We start from the raw sequence: 21,043 nt of genomic DNA, 5'->3' as shown, positions 1-21,043 counted from the left end.
CCCGTAAGTCTCCCTGAATAAGAATGTGTCCACTAAAGTGGAGTCACAAACACGCAGCATGTGTTTGTGTGGAATACTGCTGGAGCAGTGTGTGAGCAGAGGCCCTGCTTGAAATGTGTATGTGTGTGTGTATGTGGTTAGAGGGTTTCCTCAGCACAGTTTGACCCCGGTGTTCTGATTATGTAAGAGCTCTGATGTGTGGCTGCGTGTTTCTGGGCCACTCTGCTGGCACGCTGACCTCTCAATCCCATTTCCCCACTGCGCACTTTCTGCTGTGTAAGTCTGCTCTCGTTTCAGATGCAGGAACAGAGGTGACACGCTTTATCCCTGTCACTCCTATTAGATTACATCCGCACACTGGCCCCGCGTGCAGCATCCGAGCAGCATTACACAGGAGTGTTAATGAAAGCCTGTTGTCCCTCTGGGCCTCCACCAGCCCATCAACTCAGACACACAAAGAGAGAAGGGATTAATATAAAGGAGGAAGCAAGGCGCAAACAACACACAAAATGGGAGTTCAGATCAGTGTGAAAGGATCAAGTGTTTTTAAAGGGGAACTCCCTAGCTTTCAAAAGGTGTCAAAGTTCACATTAATAATGTTTTAATGTGAAAAGGATTTAAATGTACTCATTCCTTTAACACAGTTATCTCATGTTGTAGTGTGTGTCTGTGACCAGCTAAACTTCTAGGCTGACATTATTTAGTTATGTCTTCATTTCCCTGTGTATTACTCCACGCCGAATGGCTCTGATAACCCTTTGGGCACTTCTCTGTTGTTATGGAAACAATATAAAAAATCTGGTGTGCATAAACCTGAGCCAGACAAGGTATGGTCTGCTCTGTCATGTACAGTTCCTGCACCACTAAATTTAGTGCAACAGAAGCTGGGCAGGAAGGAGCAGAGAGCACCTCGGCAGGTTCTCTTTTGTGTGCATTAAATGTTAACTTTGTGTTATTCAGCATTCTGGAGATTTTATTCAATGTATTTTGTGGTCAGATTTTCCCAAGTATTTTTTTTGAGCTTTGTTGTGTTTATTCCGGTGAGAAAGGCCCACACAGAGGAACAGTAAATCTAAAGGAAAACAAAGGGAACTGTGTTCCTAAAGGCCGGTCCATACTGCTGTGTAACATAACTGTTCTGCTCTGCTACAACAAACACGAGAAAGGTTTAAAATAATGTTTCTTATTGACTGACATTAACAAATCCATTCATATAAAGGTCAATTCATCCACTCGTGTATAAATAAATACATTTATTTTAATCCAAAGATCTTTACTTTGGGGTCAAATATGAGTTAATATTAATTACAAAATTAAATAATTAAAAAAAGGTTTGTGTTATTGGAATGAACTATTCAATATTGCAAACCAATATTATTTTAATCATTTGACATCCCTCCAATAAAGACATTAGGATTGATCAGATGTGACTCTACAGTCACAAAAGAGTCTGCGAATGGCTCACAGCAGTTTTGGGATCAATGTGTTTATAAATTCTCTGTGTGATTCCGTAGATAATTTTTTTGCTAGGTTTCAATTTCACATTTTTTTAAATTATTTATTTATTTTTAAAGATAGAATAGTCTTGGTTTTAAAGCCATGGAGAAGCACATACAGGATAGTATAGGGCAAGACAATACCCAAAGTCTTTTACTTTTTCTTCCCATTACCATTAATTCATTGACTGTCTGTATCTGCTTATCCAGTTCAGGGTCATGGTTTGTCCTGACCATGCAAGAGCTGACCATGCACCATTTCACATCAAACACCTGGGAATGAGTGAATAGTAAAAATCATTAGAATTTCTCTTTAACTGATGTGAGGTTCAACAAACATGTATTAGAAGTGTTTATTAAAAATGGCAAAAAAAATAAAATAAAAATATTGTTTCACTGATGGACAGCAGATGGGGAATAGGTCCTAATTAAAATATTCAAGATAATTTTTTCACTGGTTTTAAAATAAATAAATAAATAAATCAAGTCCAGCTCCTGTGTTTATTAACACTTGTTCGACGGCACAGGTGTACTTTCCTGTACGTAATCTCCTCACTGCCAGCTTGCAGACCCCCTGCAGCCCACCTGAGAGAGTCCCATTCCACCCCGCAACTTCCAAATTAAACAGCCACTACCAGTGTAACTGCTGGAGACAGGTCTTTTACAGCAAGGAAGAGTCTCCACCTGTTTCCTTAAATGAATTTCTAAGCGCCACAGAAAGGAATGCTAATGAGTGTCTCGCCCACTAAATCACGCTCTCCTCAGACAGTGGACATAGCCGTAATTAACAGGACTGTGTGTGGTGTCAAATCAGGAGAGACAAGGCCTTCAGTTTCTTAGCGATGAGACACAGAAAGCCCCCCCTCTACCCTCCCCCCGCAATCCTCATTCTTTTGTAGCCTCTCCCTCTTTCATGAGGCCACAAGAAGTGAGGGAGTGCCGCTGCTAGATCTGCCTTCCTCAGTTTTCTGCTCTAGATGAAAGACTGGAAGCGTGCGTGCGTTATCACAAACACACACATTCGCTTTGGCAATCTAAAGTTACAGCTGTGCGGGTAAATATTTCTTGCACCCTCTTGGTGGTGCAAATTCTCTCTGTCTCTCTCTCTTTCTGACACACACGTACACACACACACACAAAGACAGACACACAAAATCTTGATTTCCTTCTCTCTCTCTCTCTCTCTCTCTCTCTCTCTCTGGCTCAATCACAAAGACCAGCCTCCTCTCCTTCTTTCACCTTTCATTCCTACACTCTCTTCCTAGTCTCTGAAGTGTGTGCTTCTGTGTATGTGAATGTGGGTGTGAGTGTGTTTGTACACTTGTGTACTTTGCTGTTTTGCGGGACATATTTTCTGTTGTGAAAGTAAAATAAAGACTGAAAATCCTTTTTAAAAACATGCTATTTTATTCTGATACAGAGAAACATTACTTTCTGGTTCCAGAGGTTAAGGAACTCTAGGTAGCAGTAATGCAGTCAACAGAAATGCTCTCACATTGACAGCAATACAAATATGTGTGTGTTTTTGTTATTGTGTGTGTGAGTGTGCGTAAAAGAGAAAGGGAGGGAGACAAATAAAGAGAGGAGTGACCTGTATAAACTTGAAGGAATCCATCTACTTTCTCTCACACACACACGCATACACACACACACACACACACACACACACACACACACACACACACAGATCCTAATACTAATGCGATGGAGGGTAAACACAAGGCTCCTGCAGCTGTGGCTTTCCACAGAAATCTTTCAGGAATTCCACTCAGCTCATTCCATTCCACACATTTCTTCCTGCCATTCAAGCTCACTATCCGTTGCCCCCTGCATCTGAACAATAAAGGGCTCCACTGTGACCTAACTTCTACCACCTCCACCTGGATGCTCATTCCAATTCATTTATTGGCTGCATTAACAAAGAGGCAGAGTTGGTCTGAGCAGATGACCCATATTCCGATAAAAGTGTTGTTCTAATGGTTAATGTAAAAAAGTAAAATTAATATTAACTATAATATACTGTAGAAAACCTACTGCTCATGCACTGAAAACCATAAAGGGGTACAGTATGAATAAAAGAAATAAAGAAACCAAAATCTAAATATTGCCCTATATACATTTAATATAGACTTACCATTAACATAGCAAACAAAAACCCATATAATTAGTATGATTATTATTTAAAATTATTTTATTATTAAAATTTTTAATTTTATCCCCAAATATTAATTGTCATCAATTCCACCCTCGCAGTACATTTCCCCCAATCACACACAATGCAGCCAGCCTCAGTAGTGTGGGTTCACATACTGTTTCTTTCCACACTGCCGTTAATGTTATGCCACTGAACATCTTATGTAACGGAGTAGAATGCAAACTGCTCAGACCTGTCACGTCAGCTTTGTGCTAGCTCCCCATTGGGGAGGGCGGAACGTGCTTTCTAAGCAAATATGTGCTTTCAAGGACCCCTGACCTCAGATTGCTAAGACATCACAGAGTGTCTGACTTTCAATTTCCTTATGATAGAGTCAGTGCTTAGACTACTTTGCCTCTCACAAGCCTCCCCCCAACACCCAGCACTGTCAAGTAATTTTCTAAGGTGAAAGTCCTCAGATTATGCTTAATTATCCTTGTGTATATACTACTCATTATTCAGTGCAGCATAAAACCAATATTTATTTTATAAAGTGATGTGATATATATATATATATATAAAAAGGGCCATATATAAATATATATGTATATATTTATATATGGCCCTATATTTATAAGTATATAAAAAGGGCCATGGAGACCTGTCGTCAAATAGTGGACATCCATAGACACTGTTGTACCTGTTGACTGTCAGCTTCAGCACATATTTGTTAAAAAGTGTAATCATTTAATGAATTGACCACCAACAGAGTGTCTTCTTATACATTAATAACAACGTGGTGTACCTTAACCTGTATAATAACTAAATTCATATTCTTTGTTTATTTTTTACCTTGACACTTTCAGCAAGTTCTCTGACACTTTCAGCATTAGACAACAAAGAGTTCACAGCCCTTTCTATCTCTGTGTTATAAATTATTATTAATGACCTTTGTGTTGTTTAAAAACTAATTAATATGTTCAAAATTGTTTTTATACACTATATATAAATCATTTAGAAACAATTATAAGTGTAATTAATAAAATAACTTTTTTAATATTACAAACCGGATTCCAAAAAAGTTGGGACTCTAAACAAATTGTGAATTAAAACTGAATGCAATGATGTGGAGGTGCTGCCATCTAATATTTTATTCAGAATAGAACACAAATCACAGATCAAAAATTTAAACTGAGAGAATGTATCATTTTAAGGGAAAAATATGTTGTTTCAAAATTTCATGGCGTCAACAAATTCCAACATAATTGGAACAAGGCCATTTTTTAATACTGTGTGGCATCCCCCCTTCTTCTTACAACACTCAACAGATGTCTGGGGACAGAGGAGACCAGTTTCTCAAGTTTAGAAATAGGAATGCTCTCCCATTCATGTCAATCGTCTTGGCCCTTCTTTGTCGCACCTTCCTCTTTATGATGCGCCAAATGTTCTCTATAGGTGAAAGATCTGGACTGCAGGCTGGCCATTTCAGTCCCCGGATCCTTCTCCTACGTAGCCATGATGTTGTGATTGCTGCAGAATGTGGTCTGGCATTGTCTTGTTGAAAAATGCAGGGTCTTCCCTGAAAGAGATGATGTCTAGATGGGAGCATATGTTGTTCTAGAACCTGAACATTGTTCTCTGCATTAATGGTGTCTTTCCAGACATGCAAGCTGCCCATGCCACAAGCACTCATGCAACCCCATACCATCAGTGATGCAGGCTTCTGAACGGAGCGTTGATAACAACTTGGATTATCCTTGTCCTCTCTGGTCCGGATGACATGGCGTCCCAGTTTTCCATAAAGAACTTCAAATCGTGACTCATCTGACCACAGAACAGTTTTTCATTTTGCCACACTCCATTTTAAAAGACCCCTGGCCCAGTGCAAACATCTGAGCTTGTGGAGCGTGCTTAGAAATGGCTTCCTCTTTGCACTGTAGAGTTTCAGCTGGCAACGGCGGATGGCACGGTGGATTGTGTTCACTGACAATGCTTTCTGGAAGTATTCCTGAGCCCATTCTGTTATTTCATTGACAGTGGCATTCCTGTTTGAAGTGCAGTGACGTTTAAGGGCCCGGAGATCACGAGCATCCAGTAGAGTTTTACGGCCTTGACCCTTATGCACAGCAATTGTTCCAGATTCTCTCAATCTTTTGATGATGTTATGCACGGTTGATGATGATAACTTAAGTCTTTGCTATTTTAACACCATTCTGGTATTACTGCACTATCTTTCTGCACAGCAATGGTGGAATTGGTGATCCTCTTACCATCTTGGCTTCAGAGAGACACTGACACTCCGAGAAGTTCTTTTTATTCCCAATCATGTTGTCAATTGACCTAATTAGTGTTAATTGGTCTTCCAGCTGTTCATTATATGCTCAATTTCCTTTTTCCAGCCACTTATTGCTACTCGTCCCAACTTTTTTGGGATTTGTTGACATTGTGAAATTTTGAATCAACATATTTTTCCTTTAAAATGTTAGATTTACTCAGATTAAACTTTTGATCTGTCATCTATGTTCTATTACGAATAAAATATTGACATTTGCCATCTCCACATCATTGCATTCAGTTTTTATTCACAATTTCTTTAGTGTCCCAACTTTTTTGGAATCCGGTTTGTAGAATACTTAGTATAAAATAACATTTTAAACCTCTAGTAGTAAAAGTACTATTAATAATTATATTTACTTTTATAAATATAACGGAATAATTGTAACTACTCAATACCGACCTTGGTCTATATGCCTACTATCCAGTGTTGCACATTTATTTAGGACAATAAATATTTACACTATGTTTATTGATGTTGTGTTAGTCTGAGCTAATAACTGTAGATCTAGGCCAAAGTAAGTTATCTGAATTGCGTATGTTAATTACAGATGGATGGGTAGTGAGAGAAAGATCCACCATAATGACTTCCCCTGGGCACCTTATGGAAATCCTGCAGACCCCACAAAAAAAACAACATTAGCTTTCATCCTCTGGGTACGGCACACCATAACACTGCATAAGCATCGTATTAAGGGTGTGTGAATTAAGAAAACAGAAGTGGTTTGTTTATGCCGGCGCAGTAGCAGCCAGTGCTGCTGAGGCATGAGCTGTGATGGAACACTGGCACTGAGTTATGCATGTTTGTCTGTGTTTACTTACACATTACAAACGAAAGGAGAGAGCATCAATGCCCTCATCACACTGTGGTTCCAAGCCGAAAAAGAAAACATGAGGGTTACAAATACAACCGAGAGCTTAAGAAAAGCTTAGATCTCCAACCTGACTTTCTCTTCTGCTCAGTGTAGGAGATAATGCTCAGATATCATGGTACTCTGCTGATGTTGAAACTTCTGAATTAGAATCACAATCGTAATCAGCATACAGACTTTACTGTACAAGCAAAGGAGTTAGCTTTTGTTTACACAGTAGCTGACTATAGACAGTAGCTGACAACAGATATGTTACTGTTGTACAATTTGAAATAAAAAATAATAAAAAACAACTCCAAATGTTTGCATTTTAAACAGTTTCTCTGTAACAGAATGTTGTTGTTATGTTTGTTGAATTTATCCCAATCTGTCCTCAAATTCACTCTTAAAAATAAGGTCTATGGTACACTTGCTTTTAGATAATATTTTGTGTGCAGATGGCTGAGCTGCTCATCCTAAGGTGGCTTTCTTATGATAAACAAAAACATAAGCCCTGTTTGGACAGAATTAGTTTTACCTGTGGACATGACATAATGTAATTATTAACAGAGCATTTATGTCATTAAACCATAATGCACGCTCGCATTTAAGGAATGATTCTGAAGCGTTTTACCTACTGTCAGATGAGCCATAAAAGTAAGTAAGTAGGGAATATTCCATTATATCTGTGGTAAAGGAGTTTTTCTCAGGTTTGGTATGGTGTAGACATTTTGTGAAATGATATACAGCATAAATCAGATGAATCATTCAAATACACTGCTAACCTCAGGTGCTAAACAACCCACTGCACTCAGATCCTCAAGGTGACCTAAAGCATTACATATGTACATACGTTAGAGGAGTGAAACCTGTGTACTCAGCATGTATCTGACTCATTGCTACCATTATAATAGTAGTTAAAAAATTGTGTGGTTTATGGTGGTTTCCGAGTGAGTGAGGTTTATTGCCATCATCTTGTCTGTTATCTGTTATCACAGACAAGAAGGAAAGGTCACTTAGGGCTGGATATTTATGGTTGGTGGGCTGTTTGTAGAATTGCTGTGATGGCAATGCATGAGGCAAATAACCACTCCCATCTCAAGTATTTTCACAAAGATTTCTCATTCAATGTGAATCCATCATAAATGCTACTGATGTCCTGTGGTGAAATTACATTATCCCAGCTCACACATAGAACTAATCCTGTTTGAACAGGTCCACATAGTCCTGAGCTGTTGTCATGTCTATCGTAACATTAACATGGCAATGTGTACATAGCTACATGCTGCTATCAGTCGGATACCACTGCTGTTTCTTGCCAGTTCTGCAACAAATCACTGTCTGGATTCACAGTTTCTGTATAATACCTTCAAAAATGTGTACAAATCCCACTAAAAGGAGCACTCCAGATATTCATAACAATTCTATCTTATGTTATGCTCACTAAGCAAGCTCCTGTCCACCGGTGGCATTGTTTTCCCTTTTTTTTAAGAGGCTCAGCAGTTACCACAATATATGTACTTGTTAATCGTTCATATATATATAATTTTTAAAACTGTATTTGTCCTGTTTTGTTTGAATAAATTATATTCTCTGTACGTTTTGGGAAATTTGTATATTTACTTTGGTTTAGGGTCTTACCAAGTGCCGGGGTGTGTGAGGATGGGTTAAGGTGGGCAAGGATGGGCGAGGGTGAGTGGGAGGCTGTAGTGGGTGGGCCTGGATAGTTTCTTTTTTTAATATATTTTTATATTTTTATAAAAAAATTCTGATTTCTGAATTCTGAAATTTTGACTGTGTGAACCTTATTGCTACTTATCTTGCCTACCCAATAAACAGAGCTTTAAAAAAAATATTGATGAAAGCTCATTGGTTCGACTCCCATAACCAGCAGGAAAATTGGGGGCAGTGGGAATGAAAGAACAGTACTGTCTTCCTCCCTCAATCTACGACTGAAGTGCCCTTGACTAAGACACTCAACCCATAACTGCTCCTTCGTTGTATGTTGTGCAATGACAAATAATTGCACATTTGCAATTAAAAATCCATTTTAAAATCCTTAGACATCAGAGATTAATTGTTACACCCGGAAATGGCAAAAGTGTATGGGGCTCACATTGTGCTAATACCAAAAATATTACTTACATAAATCCTTCAAGAATCCTGCAAAGGGCGGCACGGTGGCGCAGCAGGTAGTGTCGCAGTCACACAGCTCCAGGGACCTGGAGGTTGTGGGTTCGTTTCCCGCTCCGGGTGACTGTCTGTGAGGAGTTGGTGTGTTCTCCCCGTGTCCGCGTGGGTTTCCTCCGGGTGCTCCGGTTTCCTCCCACAGTCTAAAAACACACGTTGCAGGTGGATTGGCGACTCGAAAGTGTCCGTAGGTGTGAATGTGTGTGTGTCTGTGTTGCCCTGTGAAGGACTGGCGTCCTCTCCAGGGTGTATTCCCGCCTTGCGCCCGATGATTCCAGGTAGGCTCTGGACCCCCCGCGACCCTAAATTGGATAAGCGGTTACAGATAATAGATGGAAGAATCCTGCAAATTGTTTCATAGTAAAATATGTGAAAATTCATCTTGAGAGCTGGCTGCTGTGTAGATTATATGAATGTAGCAAAAAATTTAGATGAGGGATCATTGACTTAAATAAAGACAACTGACATACCATCAAAAAATAAACAACAACAAGAAAATGACAATCTACAAAGGTGTATGATATCTATAGGAAAACATGCATTCATATATACAATTATACCAGAATAAATATTAATTTGAGAATGCAGCAACAGTTGGTAAAGGTTTAGCCAATACTGGTATTATAAAAGCACGGGTGCTGGGTAGCTTTGCTACATACAATATTTATGTCCATCAGTCTCATGAGGGAGAAACGAGAGAGAGAGAAATGTTACAATTTTAAACCTTCACTAGAATGAAGCACCTACCCGAGGGGAGGCATCAAGACCTAATGTATCACTTTAAGCACTGTGAAGAAGGTCAGTGTGTCCACTGTGCTGTACGAGAGAGATAGAGACAGAAGACAAAGTGATAGAGACACAGTCTCAGTCTATGAATGCACTAGCTAGAATCTACCGATAACACAGATGCAGGCCTGCTTTCTCACAGCCAGACAGCTTTGGTGTGTGTGTGTGTGTGTGTGTGTGTGTGTGTGCACTTGTATACTGTGAAAATTCAGGACAAATTCAAGAATGCACACCTTCGACTTCAGGACGTGTTACAACTTCAGGACATAAATTGATGTCCTGATTTTTCCAAGCTATTTTTTTAGCGTCACGATTCTCTACGGCCTTAAAAATGACTCTTGAGCAAAAAATTTAATTTGTCTCAAATTTTCACAAAAAAAGGAAAAGTGTGTGTGTGTGTGTACTGAAATTTACTCAAAGTGTGTACACGCCAACTAGAGGACATTTGAGGAATTACAACCAAAGTGTGAAAATGTCCTGATGTTGTAACACGTACTAAAGTCGAAGGTGTGCATTCTTGAATTTGTCCTGAATTTTAACAGTGTACAAGTGTTCACACTTGCTTTCAACAGCAGAAACATTTCTGCATCAGATGCGCTCTCAACGCAAAATGTGCCGTGTGCGTGGAGTGGCACCTGTGCAGGATATAGTCAGTTTAATGCTCTGGACGAATGTTGTGGGTGGTTGTGTTCACATATACAGCTCTTCCGGATAATCTCCGGAGCACCCCTGCATTACCGTGCATATGTGAAATGGGCTTATGACTGACTTAAGTTGGAAGATTAGGGAGCAGTAGCTAGCGCTAATTAGTTTCTGCTAATGCTGACCTTCCACACAGCGGCAAAATGGGCAGAGTTGATTGTATCAGAAACACCTGTGTGGTTCATTGAATTGTTTGTAATATATATATATAACACTCACCTTCTTCATGTGTTTTGTAATTTGTCCAAAATTAGGAAGGTTTGTGTCTGGACCAAACTTGTTTAGGGGGGCATGAATTTAAATGGAAAAGAAAAAAGTTCTCAAAACTGATTCTCAGAAAATCATTTTTTTTTCTTAATTATTTAACTTTTTCTAAGTTTGGCTTAGTCATGGTACTGTGTTGAAACAACACATACTTATAATATACTTATACTAACTGCACAAGCAGGGATGTGGCAGATTTGTCTACAAATCCTATGACACGTATCTCCACTGGACTTACATATGCCAGCCACCCATGTTCCCTCTCTTCAGCCGCCAAGTCTGCACACTTCAGCATCTTCTTTTCGAATGCTTTTTCTACTGCATCCTCAAATGGAACTGTTAACTCTTTGAAATAAACTATCCATTTACTTTTAGAGTAGCACACCATGTCTGGCCTCAGTGTAGTTAACACAATACACTCTGGGACCTGCAGATTTTTTTCTACATCCACCAGCAATTTCCAATCTCGTGCTTCACCCCATCTACCAATATTTGTAGCCTGCACACTTTCTCGAAAACATTCATCATAAGTTGCTCCTAGCAAAAGACTTGGCTCCATCACCTACAGCTCTTGCCAGGAAATCTTCCGCTTCTCTGGATTCTCTTTTCAAAGCCACTGGCCTTGTTTTGCCTGTGACGCTGTTGTTGCACACGGTGCGTCTTCCTCTTGTTCGTGATTAAATCAAGTCATCATTTGCCTTCTCTCTGGTGATGTGGCCCTTTCACGACTCACCTGACCCAAGGCCTGCTTTTCCGCAATTTACTTGGCCAATCACATCTCTTAGTTCTAATGAGCTCCTGGCTGCCTGCACAGCCACTTTCGAATTTCATGTCCTTCCTGTTTTTATGTTTGGCACAGTCCTTCAAAACATGCTCAGGTATATTGTCAGGACCAGCAGATTTGATTTTTGATTTTTTTTTTGATTTTGTATGTATTTTGTTTTACACTTTTAGGTTTAGAAATATATATGTGGGACATGTCCTAAATTTGCCCCAATTCAGACTGGTCAGTGTGTATGACGACGACCTATTTTGTACGTTAGGTTGTATTTTGTTTTACACTTTTAGGTTTAGAAATAGATATGTGGGATGTGTCTTAAATTTTCCCCAATTCAGACTGGTCAGTGTGTATGACGATGGCCTGATTTTGTATGTTAGGTTGTATTTTGTTGTACACTTTTAGGTTTAGAAATAGATATGTGGGATGTGTCTTAAATTTGCCCTAATTCAGACTGGTCAGTGTGTGTGACGAGGACTCGATTTTGTACGTTAGGTTGTATTTGGCTTTATTCTTTTAGGTTTAGAAATAGATATGTGGGACGTGTCCTAAGTTTGCCCCCATTCAGACTGGTCAATGTGTATGACGACGACCTGATTTTGTACGTTAGGTTGTATTTTTTTGTACACTTTTAGGTTTAGAAATAGATATGTGGGACGTGTCCTAAATTTTCCCCCATTCAGACTGGTCAGTGTGTATGACGACGACCTGATTTTGTACGTTAGGTTGTATTTTGTTGTACACTTTTAGGTTTAGAAATAGATATGTGGGACGTGTCCTAAATTTGCCCCATTTCAGACTGGTCAGTGTGTGTGACGATGGCCTGATTTTGTATGTTAGGTTGTATTTGGCTTATACACTTTACAATTTTATGGGTTCAAATGTGAACGTTACCCAACCCTAGCGATAAGGTGCATTAATTTTAACGACCAATAATCCTAACTAAATATATGCATTTCTTATGTGTGCACTGATAACACAGATTCAAACCCAAGGGCCCAGTGCTGGGAGGCGAACGTGCTAACCATTAAGCTACCATGCCGCCCAATTAATACTGCACATGTGATTAATTAATGTATAATATTTGCATAGATGTCACAGGCAATGCTATGTTTTTAACGTACAAACCGTATGCCTGTCTTTACAATTTTACTTATATTGGCATTTTCTAGGTGAACTGTCATTTTAAAAACGTTTAGCTTCATTGCTTGTGCTTTCACCATGTGTAGCTTTAAGATTTCAGTTAGGGATGCACCGATACCACTTTTTCCTTACTGATACCGATATTTCATGTTAAAGTATCTGCTGATACGGAGTACCGATACCAACTCTGTCTATTTGAAATACTAGATAGGTGCATATAAATCCAGATATTTATACTTACAGATTTTATTTTCTTAAAGCAGGTTTTGTATCGCTACTAAGATATGATAAGCTTGAATGAAAAAAATTTACTTTTTATTAACTGCACATTAAAAATTTTAACGTTTCAGAGCCATAAAAAAAGTTTAGAAATAGAAATGTGGGACGTGTCCTAAATTTGCCCCCATTCAGACTGGTCAATGTGTATGACGACGACCTGATTTTGTACGTTAGGTTGTATTTTGTTTTACACTTTTAGGTTTAGAAATAGATATGTGGGACGTGTCCTAAATTTTCCCCAATTCAGACTGGTCCGTGTGTATGACGACGACCTGATTTTGTACGTTAGGTTGTATTTTGTTGTACACTTTTAGGTTTAGAAATAGATATGTGGGACGTGTCCTAAATTTTCCCCCATTCAGACTGGTCCGTGTGTATGACGACGACCTGATTTTGTACGTTAGGTTGTATTTTGTTGTACACTTTTAGGTTTAGAAATAGATATGTGGGACGTGTCCTAAATTTGCCCCATTTCAGACTGGTCAGTGTGTGTGACGATGGCCTGATTTTGTATGTTAGGTTGTATTTGGCTTATACACTTTACAATTTTATGGGTTCAAATGTGAACGTTACCCAACCCTAGCGATAAGGTGCATTAATTTTAACGACCAATAATCCTAACTAAATATATGCATTTCTTATGTGTGCACTGATAACACAGATTCAAACCCAAGAGCCCAGTGCTGGGAGGCGAACGTGCTAACCACCAAGCTACCATGCCGTCCAATTAATACTGCACATGTGATTAATTAATGTATAATATTTGCATAGATGTCACAGGCAATGCTATGTTTTTAACGTACAAACCATAGAGTTGGTATGCCTGTCTTTACAATTTTATTTGTATTGGTATTTTCTAGGTGTACTGTCATTTTAAAAGCGTTTAGCTTTGTGCTTGTGCTTTCACCGAGTATAGCTTTAAGATTTCAGTTAGGGATGCACCGATACCACTTCTTCCCTACTGATACCGATATTTATGTTCAAGTATCTGTGCATACAGATTATATAAACCAACTCTGTCTATTTTATAACTTCATTAATTACTAGATAAGTGCGTATAAATCCATATATTTATATTGCTATACTTACAGATTTTATTTTGTTAAAGCTGTCATCAGTATCACTACTAAGATATAATAAGCTTGAATGATCAACTTAAAATTTTTTAATGTGCAGTTAATAAAAATAAAATTTTCAGAGCCATAAAAAAGGTTTAATAATAGATATGTGTGACATGTCCTAAATTTGCCCCAATTCAGACTGGTCAGTGTGTATGACGACGACCTGATTTTGTACGTTAGGTTGTATTTTGTTGTACACTTTTAGGTTTAGAAATAGATATGTGGGACGTGTCCTAAATTTGCCCCATTCAGACTGGTCAGTGTGTGTGACGATGGCCTGATTTTGTATGTTAGGTTGTATTTGGCTTATACACTTTACGTTTTTATGGGTTCAAATGTGAATGTTACCCAACCCTAGCGATAAGGTACATTCATTTTAATGATGAATAATCCTAACTAAATATATGCATTTGTTATGTGCGCACTGATAACACAGATTCAAACCCAAGGGCCCAGTGCTGGGAGGCGAACGTGCTAACCACCAAGCTACCATGCCGCCCAGTTAATACTGCAAATGTGATTAATTAATGTATAATATTTGCATAGATGTCACAGGCAATGCCATTTTTTTAACGTACAAACCATAGAGTTGGTATGCCTGTCTTTACAATTTTACTTATATTGGCATTTTTTTAGGTGAACTGTCATTTTAAAAACGTTTAGCTTCATTGCTTGTGCTTTCACCATGTGTAGCTTTAAGATTTCAGTTAGGGATGCACCGATACCACTTTTTCCTTACTGATACCGATATTTCATGTTAAAGTATCTGCTGATACGGAGTACCGATACCAACTCTGTCTATTTGAAATACTAGATTGGTGAATATAAATCCAGATATTCATATTGCTATACTTTTAGTAAAGATGTTATCAGTGTCACTATTAAGATATAATAAACTTGAATGAACTGAATTTACTTTTTATTAACTGCACATTAAAAACTTTAAACACCACATTAACACCATCCCTACATCCTCATCCCCTCTACACAATCCTACATTCTTAGTCCCTCCACATCAACCATCCCTCAACACTATCCCTACATCCTCAACCGCTCGACATCATCCCTACATTCTCAGTCCCTCCACATCACCGATCCCTCAACACTATCCCTACATCCTCAACCCCTCCACATCATCCCTACATTCTCAGTCCCTCCACATCACCAATCCCTAAACACTTTCCCTACATCCTCAACCCCTCCACATCATCCCTACATTCTCAGTCCCTCCACATCACCAATCCCTAAACACTTTCCTACATCCTCAACCCCTCCACATTATCCCTACATTCTCATCCCCTCCACACAATCCTACATTCTCAGTCCCTCCACATCAACCATCCCTCAACACTATCCCTACATCCTCAACCGCTTGACATCATCCCTACATTCTCAGTCCCTCCACATCATCAGTCCCTCAACACTATCCCTACACCCTCAACCCCTCCACATCATCCCTACATTCTCAGTCCCTCCACATCACCCATCCCTCAACACTATCCCTACATCCTCAACCACTCCACACCATCCCAACATTCTTAGTCCCTCCACATCACCCATCCGTCAACACTATCCCTACATCCTCAACCCCACCACATCATCCCTACATTCTCAGTCCCTCCACATCACCCATCCCTCAACACTATCCCTACATCCTAAACCACTCCACACCATCCCAACATTCTTAGTCCCTCCACATCACCCATCCCTCAACACTATCCCTACATCCTCAACCCCACCACATCATCCCTACATTCTCAGTCCCTCCACATCACCCCGTCCCTCAACACTATCCCTACATCCTCAACCCCTCCCCATCATCCCAACATTCTTAGTCCCTGCACATCACTCATCCCTCAACAATATTCCTACATCCTCAACCCCCCCACATCATCCCTACATTCTCAGTCCCTCCACATCACTCATCCCTCAACACTATTCCTACATTCTCAACCACTCCACACCATCCCTACATACTCAGTCTCTCCACATCACCCATCCCTCAAAACTATCCCTACATCTTCAACCATTCCACACCATCCCTACATTCTCAGTCCCTCCACATCACCCATCCCTCAAAACTATCCCTACATCCTCAACCCCTCCACATTATCCCTACATTCTCATCCCCTCCACACAATCCTACATTCTTAGTCCCTCCACATCAACCATAGTAGTATATATCCTACACCTTCTGTCAAACACCTCTGTGAATGATTTATGACCCCTTGATTTATGACCCCTGATTTATGACCCAGGTGACAGGTCAGTACAGGATGTCCTTATATGGGCTTCCCCTCACACCTACACCCCACCCCTGACATCCTCACCCCCCCCCCCCACAACATGTTGGGGTGGTTGTGCTTGCATGTGTTATTTAAAATGACCCTGGTGGATTTCTATGGCTAAACGCTTTTTAAAATGTCTACAGTGTGTGTAAATCAGTCTCTTTTAAGAGAATCTACAGTTACACCAACTATTAGTTCTGAAACCAACGTTGCTTTTGCGCCAAGGAAGAAACGGCGTGGTAAAGCATTTGGTAGCAGCCCTCGCGAATATTTTAGGGGTGTTAAAATTAACCAGTTTGATTCTCGGGCTTATGACTGACAGGTCAGTACAGGATGCCCTTATATGGGCTTCCCCTCACACCCACACCACACCCCTGACACACTCACACCCCCCCCAACATGTTGGGGGTGGTTGTGCTTGCATATGTATTTAAAATGACCCTGGTGGATTTCTATGGCTAAACGCTTTTTAAAATGTCTACAGTGTGTGTAAATCAGTCTCTTTTAAAAGAATCTACAGTTACACCAACTATTAGTTCTGAAACCAACGTTGCTTTTGCGCCAAGGAAGAAACGGCGTGGTAAAGCATTTGGTAGCAGCCCTCGCGAATATTTTAGGGATGTTAAAATTAACCTGTTTGATTCTCGGGCTTATGACGTTTGTGGGATGGTCAAAAGTGGATCAACGCCTTCCAGTGATGTCTGTTAAAAGAAACATAAGCCGACACTGAAACCACACGAAGTCAAGACACGAACAACACGCAAGCCATCATGTTTGAGGACATTCTTCCAGCAGACCATCCCGACACCCGTGGACCTATGTGGTGTGAAAATTATCGACTGTCGGACATTGAATATACGCCGATTGACACGGGTCATGGGCTTGTAAACTACAGCTATGGTGAATCGACGGCGGTTGTCAAAGCGGTATCAGACAACAGTTTGTTGGGTCAATATGGTGATGATCTCAGTTGTGTGGACATTGCGAACCCGCATGTTTTTCGACAAGACCCGGTGGATGATTTGGCAACGTTGATGGCTAGACAACTGACAATCGCTGAAGCTCCTGAAGACAACGCTATATCTGCTCCGATTGATGTGGTGGACGGGCAAGTAAGCTCTACGGCGCTAAAACTGATAAAGTCCACTGTCGTTGTAATCCTACAACACATCATAAACAACAAGCTGAAGGAAACATGTCTTGGTTGTGAAGTGGATCACCCTAGTCAACTTCGACATTCGTGTCTGTTTGAACCTGATATCTTCTTTTTTGAAAAATACTATAAAGATATAACAAGGACATTGTTCACGCCCGCCTTAAAACATGCCATAGCTGGGCTTCTAAAGTGTTTTGGAATAGAACTACCCCTTCTAAAAATTCAAGGATGTGTTGAAACAGTCGTCTGTGAATTACAATGCGAGCCGTACATTGTGGAAAAGCTGCAGGAACTAAGAGAAAGCCTGATTGATCAAACCTCTGAACAGTTTGTCAGCGATGCCGTTGACTGTTGGGAAGGTGATTCAAAGACTTGCAGGGCTGTTTAAGTGAAAATGGGGATAGTTTGCGGACACCAAAACTTGTCATAGGTAGGTGCATTTCCAAAACTGTCAAAAAAACACCCGACACGGTCTTCACTTATGTAGATAGCAAGCCAGTGTTCGCCAGGAAGATCAGATGAGTGTGTATTGACAATTGCCGTCACAGGTAATTTCCATATACCATTTGTTGGTAATTGGTCACATGCTAACACACCGAGAAAATGTGTGTTAACAGCCACTTTGTCCATTACAGCAGACAGCTCCAACGTATTCATTAGTAATAATCCACTAAAACTTGTCTTCGGTTAGAGATTTCAATGATGCTGTCAAAAACAGCATACACAACCAAATTTACAGTATGCGGGAGCGGCTGTCTGAAACGGACCTCCAGTCTAATATTACCTGATTTGACCAAAGACACGTGTTGACCGCATTCTTCATCAGGTGTGAGGTTAAACGCATACAGAGTGTAACCCTGTAGGAAATCCTGCCTATCAATTGGCAATGCCTGGTTTTTCAGATGTCTTCCAGATGCAAGCGCTAACTGGAAGAATTCGCGCACGGCGGAACCAGTGTGGAAATCGGGTTGGTGTGGTTTGGCTGGAAATTGTTGGCCGTCTAAATAGACCGCAAGAAACTCCAAGTTGTAATGTTTAAACGCGAAGGGGTTTTTATTATAGGCGCCTGTGAATGCATCATTATCAACCATGGCTATTATCATAGACTTAGGTAGAGTCCCCAAGAACAAATTTTCTTGGTTAGAAACACGTGTTCCAGCAGGTATGGAAAAATTTTTTAGACACACTCTGTCAATGGGGTATTTAGCCGTTGTTGACAACAATGTCTGGGCATGACCCAACCTTACAGCTGGTGACACAGATACTTTTTTGACAAATAACGATGCAGAGAGAATATTCACTTTGTATGCTAACGCGTCATGCCGCATTAGACAGAAATCATCCTTATTACGTGTCATGCGAATTTTTATATCAACACCGTTAAGCATCAATTTCTCCTGAAAAAATATGTCGCTATGAATCGGGCTCAGCAGTTCTACCACATTACTAGCGTTTGTAAATGCGGCCCTCTTTGCCAAACCGCGATTGTTCCTTGCGGGGTTTGTTTCATCCATATGCCCTGCAGTGTCCAGATAAAAGAGGCCTGCAGAGAAGACAGTTTCCAGGGTGTCCCGACCATAGTTGGCGAGACATTCTATCATGCTACGGTATGGGTAGGTACTTGAACTCTGTGATACCAGCCTGTCTCCTAGGGACACGTCGACCTGTGAAAATATTGTAGCTCCAGGATAGTTTATCAACCCCACAGCGGCTCCGTCATCAATGTCGCTTCCGTCAGGTTTTGTGATTTTAAGACGAAGGTATAATAGTGTGTTATTTAGATCCATATAATCTTCACCATGGCCGGCTATGAAAAACTCCAGTGGGGCAGTGTCGGATATTGCTGACAGCGGCGGAATTTCGACATAAGTGTTTTTCTCAATAGCGGTTTGTGTTAAAGGTACTGTAAACAAGTCCAGTTCTGATTTAATACACTCCTCAGACATGCGATGAAGTAGAGCCATGATCAGAAAATGGTTTTAACAGGTTTCCTACAGGTCGAGGTTGTTGTCTGCTTCCCCTTACGCTTTCTTTTTGACACTATGTGTTTTTTCATCTCAAGCTTGGTTTTCTTAGCAGGACAGCCACGCCTCTTACCAGGGGGTCGTTTCACAGATTTTCGAGCCATCACCAACATACCCGACCCATCTTGATTGTGTGCCATCATACGCGTCAGACCGTTACTGACAACATCGCTTACAATGTTTTTAGCAGCTGTTTTTAGATGTGGTTTGGCTATATTAAAACCCTTCTTGAACAACGGTATAGCCATTCTGAATAAATTTCTAAAAATCCCACCAAATCCCGCACCATACATTGTTGGGCTACCTGTATAGCCGGGCATGTGGCCTCCGGCCTGACTTTGATAGTAAGAAACGTAACGTTCAGGATCCATGGCCAGTCTGTTGAAAGATTCCATTTTCAAAACCTAATTCCTTGTTTTACAGGTCTAAAGTGTAGCTTTACAACCACTTTCCCATAAGAAAAATTTACGTGCTGGTTCTGATCGGTTTTCACTTCTATAGCGATATCGTTTATCTGTGATTTTGTTGTCGACACGTAGTGTGGCTTACTGTATCTAACTGTGACAATATCATGGTTGTTCCCTGATATATGTACACATCTTAACAGAGGTACAAAACTGTCACCAATTAATTGGTAATCAACAATGTCTGTGTAAACAAACATTGAGTAGAAACCACCATAGATGTCGACAGGGTGTGGCGCGTACTCTTTCTGTACGACATCCGGGTCATTTGTTTTAACTACACACTCTAGTATCACACCTGGTTTAAAACCCAAGATGATGGCTAGTTTACCATTAAATATCAAACCGATATCAGATAACGTCTTAATAAATAACCTGTGACTTATTTGGTCATAAACAAGACCTATTGAATGGTCTGTTAGATGGATATTAATCTCAGCAACTAATGCCGGTATATGGTTATAATACCCTGTAGGTAGTGTTATTTGTGTTGTTTTGCCCGATTTTTTATCAATTACGCTAAATGTGGCATCTAGCTCACAAAAGGTTGTCCACGTTCGTGGGTATTGAAACTCTATCACCCCTACTTCCCAGTCACCTTTTAGATCGATTGGTTTCGCTAGTTTTGTTCTATAATTAGAAATTTGATTATCGGGGTATACCGACATAGACGAATTGCTCGGCAGTGTGACGCAAAAACCATTGTCCCCCATATTTGTCCTTTGATGTAAATGAACTAGTTCACAAAGTACAACACCTTTTAAGGCCTTTGTATGTCCACAACATCATTTTCAGGAACCCAGCTGTTAAATTTTGACGGCCAACCTAACCATTTCACTAAAACCATTGTTTTTTTACCCTGTTTTTTTTTATCCAAAATTTTTTCAACTTTGAATGCTTTTTCTGTAGACATGCGTATTTTTTGCAACTCTTCTTCATAGAAACGGCCGTGTATAATGTCACCGTCATAATCTTTCAATTTATAAACGGGTGGTTGTCGTCGGATACAGTCTGATATAGTGAAAAACTCCTG

The sequence above is a fragment of the Hoplias malabaricus genome, chromosome 10 (genome assembly GCF_029633855.1).
Source record: "Hoplias malabaricus isolate fHopMal1 chromosome 10, fHopMal1.hap1, whole genome shotgun sequence".
In the NCBI taxonomy this organism is placed as follows: Eukaryota; Metazoa; Chordata; class Actinopteri; order Characiformes; family Erythrinidae; genus Hoplias; species Hoplias malabaricus.
The sequence above is the reverse complement of the archived record's forward strand: the minus strand, read 5'-3'. Positions refer to the sequence as shown.